Genomic DNA, 19927 nt, shown 5'->3' on the forward strand with positions numbered 1-19927 from the left:
CTAGACCATTCTCTTACACCATACACAAAGATAAACTCAAAACGGATGAAATATCTCAATGTTAGAAAAGATTCCATCAAAATCCCAGAGGAGAACAGAGGCAACACCCTTTTTGAACTTGGCCACAGCAACTTCTTGCAAGATACATCCATGAAGGCAAGAGAAACAAAAGCAAAAATGAACTATTGGGACTTCATCAAGATAAGAAGCTTCTGCACCGCAAAAGAAACAGTCAACAAAATTAAAAGACAACCTACAGAATGGTAGAAGATATTGCAAATGACCTATCAGATAAAGGGCTAGTATCCAAGATCTATAAAGAACTTATTAAAATCAACATCAAAGAAACAAACAATCCAATCCTAAAATGGGTAAAAGACATGCACAGAAATTTCACAGAGGAAGACATAGACATGGCCAACAAGCACATGAGAAAGTTCTCCATATCACTGGCCATCAGGAAAATACAAATCAAAACCACAATGAGATACCACCTCACACCAGTGAGAATGGGGAAAATTAACAAAGCAGGAAACCACAAATGTTGGAGAGGATGTGGAGAAAGGACCCTCTTGCACTGTTGGTGGGAATGTGAACTGGTGCAGCCACTCTGGAAAACTGTGTGGAGGTTCCTCAAAGAGTTAAAAATAGAAGTGCCCTGCCACCCAGCAGTTGCACTGCTGGGGATTTACCCCAAAGATACAGATGCAGTGAAACGCCGGGAGACCTGCACTCCGATGTTTCTAGCAGCAATGTCCACAGTAGCCAAACTGTGGAAGGAGCCTCGGTGACCATCAAAAGATGAATGGATAAAGAAGATGTGGTATATGTGTACAATGGAATATTACTCAGCCATCAGAAAGGACAAATACCCACCATTTGCTTTGACATGGATGGAACTGGAGGGTATTATGCTGAGTGAAATAAGTAAATCGGAGAAGCACAAACATTATATGGTCTCATTCATTTGAGGAATATAAAAAATAGTGAAAGAGAATAAAGGAGAAAGGAGAGAAAATGAGTGAAATTATCACTGAGTGTTATATAACATGAGAGACACCTAACTCTGGAAAACGAGAGTGGAAGGGGAGGTGGACGGGGGTGATTGGGTGAGGGGCACTGAGGGGGGCACTTGGCGGGATGAGCACTGGGTGTTATGCTATATGTTGGCAAACTGAATTCCAATAAATAAGATAAGAAACAAACAAACAAAAAAAGATATAGTGCCGAATACCATAAGGGAATGGAGGGAAAAATGAATGGGAAAAATGTCATAAAAGGATACAATCCATGAGAGACTCTTAATTCTGAGAAACAACCTGAGGATTGTTGAACGGGATGTGGGTTTGGTGTTGGAATAAGTGGGAGATGGGCATTAAGGAAGGCATATGATGTGATGAACATTGAGTTTTATATGCAATTGATGCATTATTGAAAACTACATCTGAAAATAATGACATACTATATGTTGGCTAATTGAATTTAAATAAAAATATAGAGAAATATTTTACTGAAAGAAAAAGATAAAAAGTAATTGAGGGGATGGAAAGTAATTTATCAAGCAAATGGACAACAAAAGAAACCAGAATAGTAATACCTATATTGGACAAACTGAACTTTAAACCAAAGACTAACAAGAGATTAAGAAACTCACCATATCTTAATACTGAGTACAATCCACCAAAAAGATCTAATAATTGTAAACAATCGTGCACAAAACGTGGGAGTGTATAACAAAAAAGAAGTCATTGATAATACAATAAGAGTAAGGGAATTTAACATCCCAATTACATTAAAGTACAGATAATATAAGCATGGAATGAACAAGGAAACAATGGCTTGGAGTCACACACTGGACATGATGTACTAAACAGATATATTCAGAATATTATTACCCTAATGTATCTGGATTCTTATTATTTTTCAGTGCACATGTGACATTATCCAAAATAGATCACATAGAAGTTCACAAATCAGGCCTCAACAGAACAAAAATTGAGATCATACCATGCATATTACCAGACCATAACAACATGAAATTTAGTCAATCACAAGAAAAAGATTGGAAAGACCACAAATATATGGAGGTTAATCAACATGCAGTTTGACAATGAATCTATCAACCAGGAAACAAGAAGAAATTAAAAAGTACATGGAAACAAAAGAAAATGAAGACACAATGGTCCAAAACTATTGGGATGCAGCAAAATCAGTCATAAGAGGGAAGTATATAGCAATACAGGCCTAACCCAAGAAACAAGAAGACTCATACAGTCTAACCTTTACACCTAAAGAAGCTAGAAAAAGAACAACAAATGAAAGCAAATATCAAGAAATAAGAGAAATAATAAATATTAGAGCATAAATAAATTATATCAAAACTTAAAACAAAAACAGTAGAAAAGGTTGATGAAACCTTGATCTAGTGATTGAAAAAAAATTAAGAAAATTGATAAACTCCTAGCCATACACTTCAAAAAACAATGAGAAGGGACCCAAATACATAAAAGCAGAAATGAGAGAGAAGGAATAACAAACAATACCACAGAAATGAAAAAAAAATGCAAGAGAAAATTATGGAAAACTATATGCCAACAAATTGGATGACCACGAAGAAATTGATAAATTTCTATAAACATATATATAACTGCCAAAACTGAAACAGGAAGAATTAGAAAAATTGAACAAATAACCTGCAAATACATTGAATCATTAATCAAAAATCATCCAACAAGCAAAAGTCCAGGACCAGATGGCTTTACAGGGTAATTTCTTTTAATTTAAATTCAATTTCAGGGATACCTAGGTGGTGCAGCGGTTAGGCACCTGCCTTTGGCCCAGGGCGCGATCCTGGAGACGGAATCCCACGTCGGGCTCCCGGTGCATGGAGCCTGCTTCTCCCTCTGCCTGTGTCTCTGCCTCTCTCTCTGTGTGTGTGACTATCATAAATCAATAAAAAATTTAAAAAAAACTAAAATATTTAAAAAATAAATAAATAAATTCAATTTCATTAACATATAGTTTGTTATTAGTTTCAGAGGTAGAATTTAGTGATTCATCAGTTGCATATAATACCCAGTGCTCCTTACATCAAGTGCCCTCCTTAATACCCATCACAGTTACCCAACCCCCCCACCACCTCCCTTCCAGCAAACCTCAATTTGTTTCCTATAGTTAGTACTCTCTTTTTTTTTTTTACGGTATTTTATTTTTTTATTTTTATTTTTTAATAAATTAATTTTTATTGGTGTTCAATTTACCAACATACAGAATAACAACCAGTGCTCATCCCGTCAAGTGTCCCCCTCAGTGCCCGTCACCCATTCACCCCCACCCCCCGCCCTCCTCCCCTTCCACCACCCCTAGTTCATTTCGCAGAGTTAGGAGTCTTTATGTTCTGTCTCCCTTTCTGATATTTCCCACACATTTCTTCTCCCTTCCCTTATATTCCCGTTCACTATTTCATATTCCCCAAATGAATGAGAACATACACTGTTTGTCCTTCTCCGATTGACTTACTTCACTCAGCATAATACCCTCCAGTTCCATCCACGTTGAAGCAAATGGTGGGTATTTGTCCTTTCTAATGGCTGAGTAATATTCCATTGTATACATAAACCACATCTCTTTATCCATTCATCTATCGATGGACACCGAGTCTCCTTCCACAGTTTGGCTACTGTGGACATTGATGCTAGAAACATCGGGGTGCAGCTGTCCCGGCGTTTCATTGCATCTGAATCTTTGGGGTAAATCCCTAACAGTGCAATTGCTGGGTCGTAGGGCAGGTCTATTTTTAACTCTTTGAGGAACCTCCACACAGTTTTCCAGAGTGGCTGCACCAGTTCATATTCCCACCAACAGTGCAAGAGGGTTCCCTTTTCTCTGCATCCTCTCCAACATTTGTTGTTTCCTGCCTTGTTAATTTTCCCTATTCTCACTGGTGTGAGGTGGTATCTCATTGTGCTTTTGATTTGTATTTCCCTGATGGCAAGTGATGCAGAGCATTTTCTCATGTGCGTGTTGGCCATGTCTATGTCTTCCTCTGTGAGATTTCTCTTCATGTCTTTTGCCCATTTCAAGATTGGATTGTTTGTTTCTTTGCTGTTGAGTTTAATAAGTTCTTTATAGATTTTGGAAACTAGCCCTTTATCTGATATGTTATTTGCAAATATCTTCTCCCATTCTGTAGGTTGTCTTTGAGTTTTGTTGACTGTATCGTTTGCTGTGCAAAAGCTTCTTATCTTGATGAAGTCCCAATAGTTCATTTTTGCTTTTGTTTCTTTTGCTTTCGTGGATGTATCTTGCAAGAAGTTACTGTGGTCAAGTTCAAAAAGGGTGTTGCCTGTGTTCTCCTCTAGGATTTTGATGGAATCTTGTCTCACATTTAGATCTTTCATCCATTTTGAGTTTATCTTTGTGTATGGTGCAAGAGAGTGGTCTAGTTTCATTCTTCTGCATGTGGATGTCCAATTTTCCCAGCTCCATTTATTGAAGAGACTGTCTTTCTTCCAGTGGATAGTCTTTCCTCCTTTATCGAATATTAGTTGACCATAAAGTTCAGGGTCTACTTCTGGGTTCTCTATTCTGTTCCATTGATCTATGTGTCTGTTTTTGTGCCAGTACCACACTGTCTTGATGACCACAGCTTTGTAGTACAACCTGAAATCTGGCATTGTGATGCTCCCAGATATGGTTTTCTTTTTTAAAATTCCCCTGGCTATTCGGGGTCTTTTTTGATTCCACACAAATCTTAAAATAATTTGTTCTATCTCTCTGAAGAATGTCCATGGTATTTTGATAGGGATTGCATTAAACGTGTAAATTGCCTTGAGTAACATTGACATTTTCACAATATTAATTCTGCCAATCCATGAGCATGGAATATTTTTCCATCTCTTTGTGCCTTTCTCAATTTCTTTCAGAAGTGTTTTATAGTTTTTAGGGTATAGATCCTTTACCTCTTTGGTTAGGTTTATTCCTAGGTATCTTATGCTTTTGGGTGCAATTGTAAATGGGATTGACTCCTTAATTTCTCTTTCTTCAGTCTCATTGTTAGTGTATAGAAATGCCATTGATTTCTGGGCATTGATTTTGTATCCTGTCACGCTACCAAATTGTTGTATGAGTTCTAGCAATCTTGGGGTGGAGGCTTTTGGGTTTTCTATGTAGAGTATCATGTCATCGGCGAAGAGGGAGAGTTTGACTTCTTCTTTGCCAATTTGAATGCCTTTAATGTCTTTTTGTTGTCTGATTGCTGAGGCTAGGACTTCCAATACTATATTGAATAGTAGTGGTGAGAGTGGACATCCCTGTCTTGTTCCTGATCTTAGGGGAAATGTTCCCAGTGCTTCCCCATTGAGAATGATATTTGCTGTGGGCTTTTCGTAGATGGCTTTTAAGATGTCGAGGAAAGTTCCCTCTATCCCTACACTCTGAAGAGTTTTGATCAGGAATGGATGCTGTATTTTGTCAAATGCTTTCTCTGCAGCTAATGAGAGGACCAGATGGTTCTTGGTTTTTCTCTTGCTGATATGATGAATCACATTGATTGTTTTACGAGTGTTGAAACAGCCTTGTGTCCCGGGGATAAATCCTACTTGCTCATGGTGAATAATTTTCTTAATGTGTTGTTGGATCCTATTGGCTAGTATCTTGTTGAGAATTTTTGCATCCATTTTCATCAGGGATATTGGGCTGTAATTCTCCTTTTTGGTGGGGTGTTTGTCTGGTTTTGGAATTAAGGTGATGCTGGCCTCATAGAATGAATTTGGAAGTACTCCATCTCTTTCTATCTTTCTAAACAGCTTTAGTAGAATAGGTATGATTTCTTCTTTAAACGTTTGATAGAATTCCCCTGGGAAGCCATCTGGCCCTGTACTCTTGTGTCTTGGGAGGTTTTTGATGACTGCTTCAATTTCCTCCCTGGTTATTGGCCTGTTATTTTCTACCTGTTCCAATTTTGGTAGTTTGTGGCTTTCCAGGAATGCATCCATTTCTTCTAGATTGCCTAATTTATTCGCGTAGAGCTGTTCATAATACGTTTTTAAAATCTTTTGTATTTCCCTGTTGTTGGTAGTGATCTCTCCTTTCTCATTCATGATTTTATTAATTTGAGTCTTCTCTCTCTTCTTTTTAATAAGGTTGGCTAATGGTTTATCTATCTTATTAATTCTTTCAAAGAACCAACTCCTGGTTCTATTGATCTGTTCCACAGTTCTTCTGGTCTCAATTTCATTGAGTTCTGCTCGAATTTTAATTAACTCTCTTCTTCTGCTGAGTGTAGGACCCATTTGCTATTTTTTCTCTAGCTCCTTTATGTGTAAGGTTAGCTTTTGTATTTGAGTTCTTTCCAGTTTTTGAATGGATGCTTGTATTGCGATGTATTTCCCCCTCAGGACTGCTTTTGCTGCATCCCAAATATTTTGAACACTTGTATCTTCATTCTCATTAGTTTCCATGAATCTTTTTAATTCTTCCTTAATTTCCTGGTTGACCCTTTTATCTTTTAGCAGGATGGTCCTTAACCTCCACGTGTTTGAGGTCCTTCCAAACTTCTTCTTGTGATTGAGTTCTAATTTCAAGGCGTTATGGTCTGAGAATATGCACGGGACGATCCCAATCTTTTGGTATCGGTTCAGACCCGATTTGTGACCCAGTATGTGGTCTATTCTGGAGAAAGTTCCATGTGCACTTGAGAAGAATGTGTATTCAGTTGAGTTTGGATGTAAAGTTCTGTAGATGTCTGTGAAATCTATCTGGTCCAGTGTATCATTTAAAGCGCTCGTTTCTTTGGAGATGATGTGCTGGGAAGACCTATCGAGGGTAGAAAGAGCTAAATTGAAGTCATCGAGTATAAGTGTATTATTATCTAAGTATTTCTTCACTTTGGTTAATAATTCGTTTAAGTATTTGGCAGCTCCCACATTCGGGGCATATATATTGAGGATTGTTAAGTCCTCTTGTTGGATAGATCCTTTAAGTATGATATAGTGTCCCTCTTCATCTCTCACTACAGTCTTCGGGGTAAATTTAATTTATCTGATATAAGGATGGCTACCCCTGCTTTCTTTTGAGGACCATTTGAATGGTAAATGGTTCTCCAACCTTTTATTTTTAGGCTGTAGGTGTCCTTCTGTCTAAAATGAGTCTCTTGTAGACAGCAAATAGATGGGTCCTGCTTTTTTATCCAGTCTGAATCCCTGCGCCTTTTGATGGGGTCATTGAGCCCGTTTACGTTCAGAGTTACTATTGACAGATATGAGTTTAGTGTCATCATGATATCTATTTAGTCCTTGTTTTTGTGGATTGTTCCACTGAACTTCTTCTTCAAGGGGAATTTTAAGAGTCCCCCTTAAAATTTCTTGCAGAGCTGGTTTGGAGGTCACATATTTTTTCAGTTCCTGCCTGTCTTGGAAGCTCTTTATCTCTCCTTCCATTTTGAATGAGAGCCTTGCTGGATAAAGTATTCTTGGTTGCATGTTCTTCTCATTTAGGACCCTGAATATATCCTGCCAGCCCTTCCTGGCCTGCCAGGTCTCTGTGGAGAGGTCTGCTGTTACCCTAATATTCCTCCCCATGAAAGTCAGGGACTTCTTGTCTCTTGCTGCTTTAAGGATCTTCTCTTTATCTTTGGAATTTGCAAGCTTCACTATTAAATGTCGAGGTGTTGAACGGTTTTTTTTTTTATTTTAGGGGGGGATCTCTCTATTTCCTGGATCTGAATGCCTGTTTCCCTTCCCAGATTGGGAAAGTTTTCAGCTAGGATTTGTTCAAATACAAATCCTCTGTCCCTTTCGGTGCCCTCGGGAACCCCAATTAAACGTAGGTTTTTCTTCCTTAGGCTGTCATTTATTTCCCTTAATCTGTCTTCATGGTCTTTTAATTGTCTGTCTCTTTTTTCCTCAGTTTCCCTCTTTGCCATTAACTTGTCTTCTATGTCACTCACTCGTTCTTCCACCTCGTTAACCCTCGTCGTTAGGACTTCTAGTTTGGATTGCATCTCATTCAATTGATTTTTAATTTCTGCCTGATTTGATCTAAATTCTGCTGTCATGAAGTCTCGTGAGTCCTTAATGCTTTTTTCTAGAGCCACTAGTAGCTGTATAATAGTGCTTCTGAATTGGCTTTCTGACATTGAATTGTAATCCAGATTTTGTAACTCTGTGGGAGAGAGGGCTGTTTCTGATTCTTTCTTTTGAGGTGAGGTTTTCCTTCTAGTCATTTTGCTCAGTGCAGAGTGGCCAAAAACAAGTTGTATTGGGAAAAGGAGAAAAAGAGAAAGAAGGAAAGAAAAGAGAAAAAGAAAAAAGAAAAAGAAGAAAAAAAGAAAAAAGAGAAGAAAAAGAGAAAGAAAAAGAAAGAAAGGTGAAAAAAAGGGGGGGAAGCAATCAGAAATCAAAAAGAAAAAAAAAAGAAAAAAAACACGGGGGAGTATCTTCTGAATCTGTAGACTTTAAGTCCCTTGACTTCCCCTGGAACTGGTCCGTCTAGCTGGTCTTCTGGGGGAGGGGCCTGTTGTGCTGATTTTCAGGTGTTAGCACTTGGGGGAGCTGCTCTGCCCCTGCCTGCTGCAGGGCTCAGTGGGGTTTGTTCACCCCGTGAGGCTCCAGGAGGAACAGCCACAGTGCCTATGGCAGGTCTGGAAACCTGGATTCAGCCCCCGCAGTAACTACGGGGCTCTTCGTCCGCAGGGCCTGGAGGCTCCGGGGCGGGGCCGCTGATCTGCTCAGCTCGGGGCAGGAGCGTCCTTGCTGTCCTGGGCCCTCCCGGCCTCTGCCTGCCCCGGGGGGAGGCCGGATCCTGGGCTGTGTCCCGGCGCCCTGTGCTCCGGGGCCTGCGCTGTTGGATTCGCGCTCGTGGTGGCGCAGCTGCCTCTCTGCGGAGCCGCTCGAGCCCCTCCGAGCTGCTCCCGGCCGCGCAGGCCCCTCCACACGGAGCCTCTTCGTCTGCCCGAGCCGCCGCGGCCGCCGAGCTGGTCCAGGCCGCGCAGCCCCCTCCGCGGAGCCGCCGCCCGAGCCCCTCCGAGCTGCTCCGGGTCCCGCCGTGCGCGCTGCATCTCTTAGGGAACTCGGCGCACTCTCCTGCACACGCAGGTGTCTGTTAGTGTCCCAGGTAGCCCGAGGGCATCCCCACCCTCCTGGGGTCCTTCTCTAACTCCCTGCTGGTGCCTTTCCGCCCGGGAAGATTGGTGCAGCTCCTGCTTCTCCGGACGGGACGGGGCTCTCCTCTCCTGGGGACACTCGCCCAGGCCTTAGCCCGGCTCCTCGCGGGGCTCCTCCCCCTTGGAGGCCTTTTGTTTCTTTCTTTTTCCCTGTCTTCCTACCTTGATAGAAGCGCGAACTCTTCTCACTGTAGCATTCCAGCTGGTCTCTCTTTAAATCTCAGGCCGAATTTGTAGGTTTTCAGGATTATTTGAAGGTTATCTAGGTAATTTGGTGGGGACAGGTGATTTGGGGACCCTACTCTTCCACCATCTTGCCCCTCCCCTAGTTAGTACTCTCTTATGGTTTGTTTCCCTCTCTGATTTTGTGTCATTTTATTTTTCCTTCCCTACCCTTATGTTCATCTGTTTTGTTTCTTAAATTCCATATATAAGAGAAATCAAATATTTGTCTTTCTCTAAGGTATATTGCTTCGCATTATACCCTCTAGTTCTATCCACATCATTGCAAAGGGCAAGATTTCATTCTATTACATGGATGAATAATATTCTGATAATATATATATATATATATATATATATATATATATATATATAATCAACCACTTCTTTATCCTTTCCTCTGTCGATGGACTCCTGGGCTCTTTCCATATTTTGGCTATTGTGCACATTGCTTTTATAAACATTGGGGTCCATGTGCCCCTGTGAATCACTGTTTGTATCCTTTGGGGGTTTTTTGTTTGTTTTTTGTTTTTCTTTTAAAGATTTTATTTATTTATTCCTGTGAGACACAGAGACATAGTCAGAGGGAGAAGCAGGCTCCATGCAGGGAGCCCCATGTGGGACTGGATCCTGGGTCTCTGGGATCATACCCGGAGCTGAAGGCAGATGCTTAACTGCTAAGCCACTCAGACGTCCCCAAAATCTGAACTTTTAGATGTCGGCTACCATGGGGGATGTGCCTGGCTTTAAGGTGCTTGGGTAATGAAGCAGGGAGTAATCTCAGGAAGAACAGAAGAGTCTGAGGACACTTTCGATTTAAAAAAAGGGGGTGCCAACCTGCTGCATTGTTCTCAGGCATAGGAGCAGGGATGCCAGCTCAGAACAGTGGGTCTCGATGCCAGTTTTGTGCTTTGTTATACCATAATCTGCAAAGTGCTGCATGGTCATGCGACCACTTTCATGGGACTAGCTAGCAAATGGCAAAAGGGAGGTAACAACCTCCCCAGAGAAACAGCACAAATACACACCAGAATGACTAAAACTTGGAGTTTTGAAACTCAGTCGCACACCTGAGTTAAAGCTTGGACACAGGGAGGGTGAAAACAGGGTTCAGACAGAAACTGGGGACCCACAAAAGAGTGATCGCTATTCCCTGAAGACTCACTGAAGTGTGGGGATTTGAAATTTTCTGTTCCAAGGGTAGAGAACTAGGAGCCAACATTTTCATCCTGCCCATCAGTGTTGAAACACTTCCGCGAGGAAAACAATGCCACCTAGTGGAGACTAGAGCAGCATACGCCAGCCCCACCCCTTGCACTCAGGAAGTGCACTTCCATGGAAACAAGTCGGTTTGAGATTTGGTCCAGCAAGCCCCTTCCCCAGAAGATCAGCCCAAACACTAGCACACACCAGGTCTACAAATCAAATAGTGCTGCAAAGCTGCAGTTCTAGGGGAACCAGTATCTAGGTTCCTTTAAAATTTTATTCTTTGTTTCTTATTATTTTTTCATTTATTTTATTTTTTCAATTCCTTTTTTTAAATAAAGATTTTATTTATTTATTTATTTATTTATTTATTTATTTATTTATTTATTTATGAGAGAGAGGAAGAGACATACGCGGAGAGAGAAGCAGGCTCCCTCTAGGGAGCCTGATACAGGACTCTATCCCAGGACCCGGGATCATGGCCTGAGCCAAAGGCAGACACTCAACCACTGAGCCACCCAGATGCCCCTTATTTAAATTCTTTTAGCTAATATAGAGTACATCATTAGTCTCAGATGTAGTGTTTAACAATTTCTCAGTTGTGTATAACAAATGTATAACACCCAGTGCTCATCATATCACATGAACACAATGCTCACCATCCAGTTACCCCATTCCCCTACCCACCTCCCCTCCAGCAACCCTCAATTTGTTTCCTATAGTTAAGAGTCTCTCATGGTTTTTGGACTTTTGATGACTTTCCATTCAGTTTTCCCTCCCTTTCTCTATGATCTTCTGTGCTGTTTCCTATTTTCCACATATGAGTGAAGCCATAAAATAATTCTTTCTTTGATTGACTTATTTCCCTCCAGTTACATTCATGTCAGTTCAAATAGTAAGTAATCATCCCTTCTGATGGCTGAGTAATATACATATAATATATATATTATATATATAATCTCAATCTACTTTTGTTTAAAGATTTTATTTATTTATTTATTTATTTATTTATTTATTTATTTGAGAGACAGAGATTGAGAAAGATAGAGCACACAAGCAGGAGGTAGAAGCAAAGGGAGAGGGAGAAACAGGGAGCCTGATGCAGGGCTTGATCCCAGGACCCTGGGATCATGACCTGAGCCAAAGATAGATGCTTAACTAACTGAGCCACCCAGGCACCCATACCACATCATGGATTGAGAGAACAAACATTGTTAAAATGTTTATAGTGCCCAAAGCAATCTACACATTTAATGCAGTCCTTTTCAAAATATCGCCAACATTTTCCACAAAGCTAGAACAAATGATATTCAAATTTCTATGGGACCACAAATGCCCCATAATAGCAAAAGAAATGAAAAAGAAAAAAAAAACAAAATTGGAGGCATTAGAATTCCAGATTTCAATCTATATTACAAAGCTGGAACCCTCAAGACAACATGGTACTAGCAAGAAAACCAACACATAGATAATTGGAACAGAACAGAAAACCCAGAAATGGGCCAAAAACTATATGGTTAACTATTCTTCAACAAAGGAAGAAAGAATATCCAATGGAAAAAAGACGGTCTCTCCAACAAATGATGTTGGAATGGATAGCAACATGCATAATAATGAAACCAGACCACTTTCTTACACCATACAAAAAATAAATTCAAAATGGATGAAAGACCTAAATGTGAGACAGGAAACCATCAAAATCCTAGAGGAGAATACAGGCAGCAACCTCTCTGACCTCAGCTATAGCCACTTCTTACTAGACACTTTGCCAGAGGCAAGGGAAACAAAAGCAAAAATGAACTACTGGGACTTCATCAAGATAAAAAGCTTCTGTACAGTGAAGAAAAACAATCAACCAAACTAAAAGAAAGTCTACAGCATAGGGGAGACATTTGCAAATGATATATCTGATAAAGGGTTAGTATCCCAGATCTATAATAAAATTATAAATCTCAACCCCCAAAATAAAACAATCCAGTTAAGAAATGGGCAAAAGACATGAATAGACACTTTTTCAAAGAAGGCATACAGAGGGCTAACAAACACATGAAAAGATGGTCAACATTACTCATTATCAGGGAAATATAAATGAAGACCACCTGAATGAGCCTGCACCTCACACCTCTCAGAATGTCTAAAACTAACAAACACACACACAAAAAAATAACAGGTGTAGGTGGGGCAAAACAGGAACTCTCCTGCACTGTTGATGGGAATACAAATTGCTAAAGCCACTCTGGAGAACAGTATGGAGGCTCCTCAAGGGGTTCACAATAGACCTACCACACACACAATCCAGCAATTGCTCCACTCTGTATAGGTATTGGTCCAAAGGATACAAAAATATAGATTTTTAAGGGGTACATGCATCCCAATATTTATAACAGCATAAGCAACATATAGCCAAACTATGGAGAGAGCCTAAATGACCATATATTAAATGGATAAAGAAGAAGTGGTATATATACAAAATGGAATACTACTGAGCCATCAAAAATGAAATATTGCCATTACAGCAATGTGGATGGAGCTAGAGTTTGTTAAACTAAGTGAAGTGTGTTAGTCAGAGAAAGACAAATACCATATGATCTCAGTCATATGTGGACTTTAAGAAAGAAAACAAATTAACATATGGGAATGCAGAATAAAAAAAAGGAGGGAGGGAAATAAGCCATAAGAGACTATTACTAATAGAGAATAGAATATACTGAGGGTTGAGCGAAGGAGGTGGGTGGTGGAGGATGGGTGGTAGGTATCTGAGGGCATTTGTTGTGATGAGCACTGGGTGTTGTATGTGAGTGATGAGTCACTGAATTCTACTCCAGAAACCAATATTGCACTGTATGTTAAGTAACTAAAAGTTAAATAGAGTTCACTAAAGAAGAGAACTGCAGGCCAATATCCTTTATAAACATTGATGTGAATATCCTCTCCAAAATACTAGCAAAGTGAATCCAACAGTACATTAAAAGAATCATTCACCATGAAGAGGTGGGCTTTATTCCTGGGCTGCAAGAGTATTTTGATATTCACAAATCAATCAGCATGATACACTACATTGAAAAAAGACAGGGTAAAAAACATATGATCTTCTGAATAGATGGAGAAAAAGCTTTTGACAAAGTACAACATGCATTCATGCTAAAAACCCTCAGCAAAGTAGGGTTAGAGGGAACATACCTCAACATCATAAAGGCCATATATGAAACACTCACAGCTGATAGTATCCTGAATGTAGAGAAACTGAGATCTTTTACTATATGACCAGGAACAAGACAAAGATATCTAGTCAAAACACTGTCATTTAACATAGTACTGGAAGTACTTGCCACAGTCATCAGAAAACAAAATTATAAAAAGCATCCAATTTGGCAAGGAGGAAGTGAAACTTTTACTTTTTGCAGATGACTTGATACTCTCTATAGGGAACCCAAAAGATTCCACCAAAAATTTGCTAGAATTGATACACGAATTCAGTAAAGTTGCAGGATACAAAATCAATGTATAGAAATCTGTTGTACTTCTATGCACCAATAATTAACAATCAGAAAGAGAAAAAAGTAAACAATATAATTTACAATTGCATCAAAACCATATGATATCTATGAATAAACCTGACCAAAGCAGTTAAAAATATGCAATCTAAAAACTGTAAACTGAAAATTTATTTTATAAATGACAAAAAATGGAGATTCCTTACAAATTCATGGATTGGAAGAACAATTATTGTTAAAATGCCCATAGTAAGAAGGACAAACATTATATGATCTCATTCATTTGGGGAATATAAAAAATAGTGAAAGGGAATAAAGGGGAAAGGAGAAAAAATAAGTGGGAAATATCAAAAAGGGAGACAGAACATGAAAGACTCTTAACTCTGGGAAACGAACTAGGGGTGGTAGAAGGGGAGGAGGGCGAGGGTGGGGGGACCGGGTGGCAGGCACTGAGGGGGGCACTTGACGGGATGAGCACTGGGTGTTATTCTGTATGTTGACAAATTGAACATGTTGACAATAAAAATAAATTTATTTTAAAAATGCCCATAGTATCCAAAGCAATCTACATATTCAATACGATCTCTATTAAAATACCACTGGTATTTTTCACAGAGCTAGAAAAATCCCATCATTTTTATCAAACCACAAAAGACCCTAAATAGCCAAAGCAACCTGAAAAAGAAAAGCAAAATTGGAAGCATCAGAATTCTGGACTTCAGGTTATATTACAAACTATAATGATCAAAACAGTATGGTACTGGCACAAAGGTGGATAGATACATGGATTGATCAATAGCAACAACAACAACAAAAACCCAGAAATGAACCCACAATTATATGGTCAATTAATTTTTAACAAAGCATGAAAGAATATCTTTTTTTAATAATAAGTTTATTTTTTATTGGTGTTCAATTTGCCAACATACAGAATAACACCCAGCACTCATCCCTTTACTGAATTCGTGTATCAATTTACTGAATTCGTGTATCAATTCTAGCAAATTTTTGGTGGAATCTTTTGGGTTCCCTATAGAGAGTATCAAGTCATCTGCAAAAAGTAAAAGTTTCACTTCCTCCTTGCCAAATTGGATGCTTTTTATAACTTTTTATTTTCTGATGACTGTGGCAAGTACTTCCAGTACTATGTTAAATGACAGTGGTTAGACTAGATATCTTTGTCTTGTTCCTGGTCATATAGTAAAAGATCTCAGTTTCTCTACATCCAGGATACTATCAGCTGTGAGTGTTTCATATATGGCCTTTATGATGTTGAGGTATGTTCCCTCTAACCCTACTTTGCTGAGGGTTTTTAGCATGAATGCATGTTGTACTTTGTCAAAAGCTTTTTCTCCATCTATTCAGAGGATCATATGTTTTTTACCCTGTCTTTTTTCAATGTAGTGCATCACGCTGATTGATTTGTCAAGTGTCACCCTCAGTGCCCGCCACCCAGTCACCCCCACCCCCCGCCCTCCTCCCCTTCCACCACCCCTAGTTCGTTACCCAGTGTTAGGAGTCTTCCATGTTCTGTCCCCCTTTCTGATATTTCCTACCCATGAAAGAATATCTTATGGAGAAAAGATAGTCTCTTCAACAGATGGTGTTTGGATACCTGGATAGCAACATGCAAAAGAATGAAACTGGACCACTCTCTTACGCCATACAAAAAAGTAAATTCAAAATGAATTAAAAACCTAAATGTGAGACAGGAAACTGTGAAAATCCTAGAGGAGAACACAGGCAGTAATCTCTGTGACATCAGCCCCAGAAACTTCTTACTAGATATGTCTCCTAAGACAAGGGAGAAAAAAAAAATTCAGACCATCAGAATGAAAATCTTCTGAACAGCAAAGGAAACAATGAATAAAACTAAAAGGTAACCTTAAGAATGTGAAATATATTTGTAAATTATATATCTGATTAAGGATTAGTATTCAAAATCTATAAAGAATTTATTAAACTCAACATTTCCCCAAGTAATTCATTTTAAAAATGCACAAGAAACATGAATAGACATTTATCCAAAGGCATACAGATGGCTGATAGACACATGAGAGGTTGCTCAACATGACACTTATCATCAGAGAAAATACAAATCAAAACTGAAATGTGATATCACCTTACACCAGTAAGAATGGCTGAAATAACACAGGAAATAACATGTGTTGTCGAGTATTGCAGAGAAAGGTGAACACTCTTCCACTGTTGGTGGTAATTCAAACTGGTGTAACTCTGGAAAACAGTATGGAGGTTCCTCAAAAAGTTAAAAATAGAACTACCTTATGACCTAGCAATTGCATTACTAGGTATTTTTCTTAAGACTTACATAAATCCACAATTTTACTTAGTATAAAGATTTATTGATAATGTTAAGGACATAAGCAATTGCAAATCACTGGCACAGCAGGATAGTTCTTGGTTCTCCAACACACTCCTCAGGTCCTTTCTTGCTGCAGCATGATGCACTCTTGGTGCCAAATATATAGTATCATATGCAAAAGGATTTATTTTCATCTGGAAATATCTCCATTTATTGTTCTATAATTGCATATCTTCTGTCATTTCTCAGGGAGCCACACCCCATAAATCTGTAGATTCCAAGTTTGTTTACTTATAAGAAATCCTGGATAAATAAGGTATATACAGTTTAAAACATTCAAAAGATAAAGACTCTCCAGCAAAAACCATTATTGTGTTTGCCAGAGTTGACATCTCTCTCCCTTGATGCCTCCTCCCTCTGCTGAAGAGAAAATACAGATTGCAGACCAGCATGTTAACCATTTTCTTCCCAGATGTCTCTGATGAGTCTCCATTTTGTACATCCAGATCTTTAATAAATAATATGTGAGATGTATGTAATAACAGTCCTCGGTTTAACCAGAGTTCAGTGGGAAAGTCTGAAGGAGGTAACCAGGCTCACTTTTCTTGATGTGATCTAGAATTAGCATCATACTTACTACCTCCCTTTCAAGAATGGTTGATATAAAGTGCTTATGGATATAAACTAGGAAAATTAATACCTTCTGGTCATTAGTAGGGGTTAGAGAAGTGTTTAAGGCTGCTGCCCCTTTGGCTACTTGATGGGCCATCTACTTGAACTGTGGCTTATGTCAACTCTTTGAGATGAACAAAACTATCATCCCTTTGTCTGTGGAGTCAGCAGAAAATGTGTCATGCGTATGAGAAATAAATGCTGAGCAGTCCTATACTAGACTGTATCTATATATCTTGCTATAGATGTTTTGTTATGTATTCTATAGTTAAAACCTAAAGTGTATTCCACTTTTCTTTTACCCTTTTATTTTGCAATAAATTTTTAATGCACCTATGAACCAAAAAAGTGCATTTTCAACTAAAAAATATGGAATTTTCAATTCTAAAAGAAAGTTGGTAATGAATATGTAATTTTCCTCAACTATTTGTCATCAATTAGTACATTTAACATATACGAAAGAGTGGGGAGGCATACTGGTATTACAGATCAGATGAAGACAAAAATTACCAAAGAAGTTTTAGTGGCTAATTGAAAAGTTAGTAAATATTTTAAGATTATTTCTAAAGGTAAGATTTTAATTACAGCTGCAGATTTCATGTTTTTATTTTCAAAATTTTATTTAAATTTGTTGGTTAACATAAAATGTCATATTGTCCTCAGGAGTAGAATTTAGTGAATCATCACTTACATATAACACCCAGTACTCAACAGGGAAAGTGACCTCCTTAATACCTATCACCCATTTAGCCCATCTCCCACCTACCTCCCTCCATAAATGAGTTTGTTCTCTATCATTGAGTCTCTTATGGTTTGTTTTTCTCTCTCTCTCTTTTACCTCCTTCCCATAAGTTCATCTGTTTTGTTCTTTAAACTCCACATATGCATGAGATCATGTCGTATTTGTCTTTCTCTTACTAACTTATTTTGTTTAGCATAACACAGTCTAGTTCCATCCATATTATTACAAATAGCAAGAGGTCATTCATTTTGATAGCTGAATAATATTCCTATATAGGAATATTATTATATTATATACATTATATATGTGATATATATATATATAGCACATATTTATCCATTCATTAGTTGATTGTCATTTGGGCTCTTTCCATATTTTGGCATTGTTGATAATGCTGCTATAAACACTGGGGTACATGTACCCCTTCAAATTTGTATTTTTGTATTCTTTGGATGTATACCTACTAGTGCAATTGCTGGGTCATAGGGGAGTTCTATTTTTAACTTTTTGAGAAATTTTCATACTGTTTTCCAGAATGGCTGCATCAGTTTGCATTCTCACCAACAGTGCAAGAGGGTTCCCCTTTCTCTGCATCCTTACCAACATATGTTGTTTCTTGTGTTGTTAATTGTAGCCATTCTGACAGGTGTGAAGTGGGTATTTATTCATATATATATATATATACATATACATACATATATACAAACATCACTCAGCCCTAAAAAAGAATGTCTTTCAATTTGCTGTGACATGGATAACTAGAAGTAAACCTTATCAAAGAGGCAAAGGATCTGTACTCAGGAGACTATAGGACACTCATGAAAGAGATTGAGGAAGACACAAAGAAATGGAAAAACACTATGCTCATGAATTGGAAGAACAAATATTGTTAAAATCCTTATACTTCCAAAGCAATCTTTACATTCAACACAATCCCTATGAAAATACCATCAACATTTTTCACAGAGCTGTAACAATCCTGAAATTTGTATTGAACTAAGACTCTGAAGAGTTAAAGTAATGTTGAAACAGAAAAGCAAAGCTGGAGGCATCAGGATTCCAGACTTGAAGTTGTATTACAAAGCTATAATCATCAAGACAGTATGGCACTGGCACAAAAGCAGACACATAGATCGATGGAACAGAATAAAGAACCCAGAAATAGACCCACAGCTATAAGGTCAACTAATCTTCAACAAGTAAGTAAAGAATATCCAGTGGAAAAAAAGATGGTCCCATCAATAAATGATGTTGGGAAAATTGGATAGCTACATGCAGAGTAATGAAACTAGACCATTTTCTTGTACCATACACATAATAAATTCAAAGTAGATGAAAGACCTAAATGTGAGCCAGGAATCCATCAAAATCCTAGAAAAGAACATAAGCAGCAGCCTCCTTGAGATCAGCTGTAGGAAGTTCTTGCTAGACTGGCAAGAGACTAGGCTAGACTCCAAAGGCAAGAGAATCTTAGCAGAAATGAACTATTGGGACTTTATCAGGATAAAATTTTTTTGCACAGCAAACAGCAAACAAAACTAAAAGGCAACCTACAGAATGGGAGAAGATATTTGCAAATGTCTTATCAGATAAAATCTAATATCCAAATCTATAAAGAACTTACCAAATTCAACACTCCAAAAATAAAATTCCAGTGAAGAAATGGGCAGAAGGCCTGAACAGATATTTCTCCAAAGAAGACATCCAAATGGCCAACAGACACAGGAAGAGATGCTCAACATCACTCATTATTGGGGAAATGCAAATTAAAGCTGCAATATTACTTCATATTTGTCTGAATGACCAAAATAAAAAACACAAGAAACATTGATTATTGCTGAAGATTGAAAAAAGGAGCCCTCTTGCACTGTAGGTGGGAATGCAATCTGGTGTAGCCACTCTGGGAAAGAGTATGGCATGTCCTCAGAAAGTTAGAAATAAAATTGCTCTATAATCCAGTAATTGTTCTAATGGGTACTTACCCTAAAAATACAAAAACACTAATTCAAGGAGATACATGCATCCCTATGTTTATAGCAGCATTATTTATAATAGCCAAATTATGGAAGCACCCCACATGTACACTGACAAATGAATGGATAAAA

Source organism: Nyctereutes procyonoides, unplaced genomic scaffold (genome assembly GCF_905146905.1).
Source record: "Nyctereutes procyonoides isolate TBG_1078 unplaced genomic scaffold, NYPRO_anot_genome, whole genome shotgun sequence".
NCBI classification, from domain to species: Eukaryota; Metazoa; Chordata; class Mammalia; order Carnivora; family Canidae; genus Nyctereutes; species Nyctereutes procyonoides.